The sequence below is a fragment of the Moschus berezovskii genome, chromosome X (genome assembly GCF_049115385.1).
Source record: "Moschus berezovskii isolate FMDL1 chromosome X, NW_MosBer_1.0, whole genome shotgun sequence".
NCBI classification, from domain to species: domain Eukaryota; kingdom Metazoa; phylum Chordata; class Mammalia; order Artiodactyla; family Moschidae; genus Moschus; species Moschus berezovskii.
Genome location: NC_142488.1, coordinates 17,310,317 through 17,314,781, shown reverse-complemented (window position 1 = coordinate 17,314,781; position 4,465 = coordinate 17,310,317). Strand labels below are relative to the sequence as shown.

The 4,465-nt window shown below is 42.8% G+C and overlaps 1 pseudogene; it reads right to left on the bottom strand.

Moving 5' to 3' along the window:
* Positions 1-357: 357 nt before the first annotated feature.
* Positions 358-1,265, bottom strand: LOC129564425 (U2 small nuclear ribonucleoprotein A' pseudogene; annotated as a pseudogene).
* Positions 1,266-4,465: the final 3,200 nt, after the last annotated feature.

Below are 4,465 nucleotides of genomic sequence, written 5' to 3'. Positions count from 1 at the left end.
AACTCAGCTTCAGTGTTTTCTCCATGTGCAGGCTTTCCTTGACTATTCACTCGAAATTAATACCTACGTCTTGTCACTTATTTTCTCTCCTGGTATCCACATTTATCAGTTATAGCTTTAGTCATAAGATGTAGTTACTGTATCTACCTATCTATCTTCTGACTCCATCCATATGTAAGTTCCATGTGGCCAGAAAACTTATCTATCATTTCACCACTGAATGAAGAGTAGTTTCTTTTAAGGATCTTTTTTTTTCTTTTTTCTTTTTTTTTTTTTACAGCGAGTGTCCTTTATTCGTACTATTGGTAGAAAACTGGGTTTTAGATTTCAAAATCTGTATCACAAAATTAGCAGCAGTTTTGAGCATTTCAACAATGCTGATGAACTCTGCTTTGCTGACACAAACAAGGCAGGACCTGTCTGAGGTGGACTGTTACACGTCCTGAGGTGCTGAGGCCGCCCTGCTCAGGACCCATTTGCAACAGTGTCTTCTTCCATCTCCTCTTCACCATCATCAGTGGGGCCTGCTCTGCGTTCTCTGCCAGGTATCTGACCGGACTGCAGCAAGCCCTTCAGCCGCTCCACTTCAGCCAAAGTTGACGCATTTGCTATAGCGTTCTTGATGGCTTCCACATCCCCTGGGGACGGCCCACCTTTCTTTTTGTCAGTTGGCAAACCAGCACCTGGGTTGAAAGTTTTGCTTCTCCTGGCAATATCCTTTGCAAGTTGTGCACCCCATTTGCCCTTGAACATTTTCTCTGCTTCCTGATGCTCTTTTAGTTTCACTTTCTGGAAATCCAGTACTCTGACTTGTGGAACTTTATAAATCACATAGAGTCTGTAATGCTTCTTATTGGTTACAGGGTTCCTTAGAATACTCAGATAAGTCAGTGACTTGAGAGATGCCAGAGGGTCCAGATCACCCAGTTCCACAAGACTGTTATTGGTGAGAATGAGTTCTGTCAGACAGGGCAGAGCCTGATCAAGCCCCTCACCTATACGGCATATTCTATTGTTGTTCACTAATAACGTTTTCAGTCTTCTCAACAAAGGAAAACCATCCAGTTTCCTGATTTCATTGTCAGAAAAATCAATGGCATCAAACTGGTCTAAGGTGGCACCCAGATTTTCAATGACAGGAATTTTATACCCCCACAGGTCCAGCTCTCGGTCCCGCACCGCGTTGGTGTACTGCGCCGCCTGCTCGATCAGCTCCGCCGTCAGCTTCACCATCCTGCAGCCTCCAGCCTACCGCTCCTCCCGCTTGTCCCTAAGGATCTTTTTTTTTCAAGCATATACATGAGAAAATAGTGTAATGGACTCTGACATCCCCATCCCCAAGCTTCAGCAGTTTTCAACTCATGGCAAATCTTGCTTCATCTAGATCCCCACCCAATCCTCTCCTGAATTATTTTTGAAACAATCAGTATTATCTGCAAATAATAAATATTTCAGTATGTATCTCTAGGAGATAAGGATTCTTAAAAAAAACAACCACAATATGATTTTCATACCTTAAGATCTTACCAATACTAATGCTTAGAGCTATTTGGGAAGAGAACGGGCTGTTTCAGAAAAAACCAAGTGCCTGGTTGGCTGACGAATGTTTCTTGAGCCCCTACCCTGTGCCAGCCATAGATTTTGAAGTGAATCATACAGACAAGGTTACAGGAGCTGATGTTCTGGGGAAGGGGCAATGGTCAGAAATGTGAGATGAGGTCCCCTTCTCCACAGAGCTGCCCAACATGGGCTGTGTCCAAGTCAGTCTGTATGAACAGGGATTTAAAGATGTCATGGAGAGGAGTTCTGCTTTACGGGGGGACTGGTCCATCTTAAAGCTTATGGATTCTTATTTTCATGCTGTTTTGGCCATCATTTGACTCAATTCCTTATTTATGACTCAAAATGTTTGTATGAAAAGCATTTTCTATGGTTTCTCTTTGCAGGAAAGAACCTTGATTTTTCTCATTTCTCTATGATTTACCACTTATATTTACCAAACAGGTCACTAAGGGGTAGGAGGCCATGACTGCTCCCAGCCCATATGCCATGTCTGTGTGAATTTAAAAGGCATGCCTTGCCTTGGACAAAGCAGCCTGTATCAGAGTGCAAGGCTTGGTGTGAAGATCACAGAGTTGGGTTTTAGACCCCTCTCGCCCCTTAACCAAGCACTCACCCTTGTGTAGTAAAGCACTCTATTTCAGTATGCGGCAGGCCTGTAGGTGGTTATCTGCTCAGGGTACTTTCCTGATTGTTTTAATTCCGTGCAACGCACATTCTTGCCCCTGAACACAAGTAATTCAGTAAAACCATTAAATGCAAAGGTGAGAAATGACCTATGATTTGTGACAGATATCTGCTATTCGTTTGTCAAAATCCAACTCTGTGTGTGAGGAGCAGTTAGTGGGATGATGCGAGTGGCGGGTGCTATCTGTGAGGAGATACCTCAGGCCCAAGAACAAAGACGCCCAGCAGGACGGTAGGAGGGGTGAAATCACGTTTAGAATCAAACCCCATGCCCGCCAGAAACACTGAGAGGCTCAAACAAACCTTGTGTGCACCAGGGCCCAGAGACCCCACGGAGACTGAGCCGGAGCTGTGTGTGAGCGTCTCCTGAGGAGGTGCGGGCCAGCAGTGGATGTGACTGGTAATAGAAGCAAAGTCCAATGATGTAAAGAGCAATATTGCATAGGAACCTGGAATGTTAGGTCAACGAATCAAGGCAAATTGGAAGTGGTCAAACAGGAGATGGCAAGAGTGAACATCAACATTTTAGGCATCAGCAAACTAAATGGACTGGAATGGGTGAATTTAACTCAGATGACCATTATATCTACTACTGTGGGCAAGAATCCCTTAGAAGAAATGGAGTAGCCATCATGGTCAACAAAAGAGTCCGAAATGCAGTACTTGGATGCAATCTTAAAAACGACAGAATGATCTCTGTTCGTTTCCAAGGCAAACCATTCAATATCACAGTAATCCAAGTCTATACCCCGAACAGTAATGCTGAAGAAGCTAAAATTGAACGGTTCTATGAAGACCTACAAGACCTTTTAGAACTAACACCCCAAAAAGATATCTTTTTCATTATAGGGGACTGGAATCCAAAAGCAGGGAGTCAAGAAATACCTGGAGTAACAGGCAAATTTGGACTTGGAGTACAGAATGAAGCAGGGCAAAGGCTAATAGAGTTTTGCCAAGAGAATGCACTGGTCATAGCAAACACCCTCTTCCAACAACACAAGATAAGACTCTACACATGAACATCACCAGATGGTCAATACCAAAATCAGATTGATTATATTCTTTGCAGTCAAAGATGGAGAAGTTCTATACAGTCAGCAGAAACAAGAACAGGAGCTGACTTTGGCACAGACCATGAATTCCTTGTTGCTAAATTCAGACTTAAATTGAAGAAAGTAGGGAAAACCACTAGACCATTCAGGTATGACCTAAATCACATCCCTTATGATTATACAGTGGAAGTGACAAATAGATTCAAGGGATTAGATCTGATAGAGTGCCTGGAGAACTATGGATGGAGGTTGGTGACATTGTACAGGAGGCAGTGATCAAGACCATCCCCACGGAAAAGAAATGCAAAAAGGCAAAATGGTTGTCTGAGGAGGCCTTACAAATAGCTGTGAATAGAAGAGAAGTGAAAGGCAAAGGAGAAAAGGAAATATATACCCATCTGAATGCAGAGTTCCAAAGAATAGCAAGGAGAGATAAGAAAGGCTTCCTCAGTGATCAATGCAAAGAAATAGAGGAAAACAATAGAATGGGAAAGACTAGAGATCTCTTCAAGAAAATTAGAGATACCAAGGGAACATTTCATGCAATGATGGGCTCAATAAAGGACAGAAATGGTATGGACCTAACAGAAGCAGAAGATATTAAGAAGAGGTGGCAAGAATACACAGAAGAACTGTACAAAAAAGATCTTCATGACCTAGATAATCACGATGGTGTGATCACTCACCTAGAGCCAGACATCCTGGAATGCGAAGTCAAGTGGGTCTTTGGAAGCATCACTACAAACAAAGCTAGTGGAGGTGACGGAATTCCAGTTGAGCTCTTTCAAATCTTAAAAGATGATGCTGTGAAACAATATGCCAGCAAATTTGGAAAACTCAGCAGTGGCCACAGGACTGGAAAAGGTCAGTTTTCATTCCAATACTAAAGAAAAGCAATGCCAAAGAATGCTCAAACTACTGCACAATTGCACTCATTTCACAGACTAGTAAAGTAATGGTCAAAACTCTCCAAGCCAGGCTTCAACAGTACATGAACTGTGAACATCCAGATGTTCAAGCTGGTTTTAGAAAAGGCAGAGGAACCAGAGATCATATTGCCAACATCTGTTGGATCACTGAAAAAGCAAGAGTTCCAGAAAAATATCTACTTCTGCTTTATTGACTACGCCAAAGCTTTTGACTGTGTGGACCACAACAAACTCTGG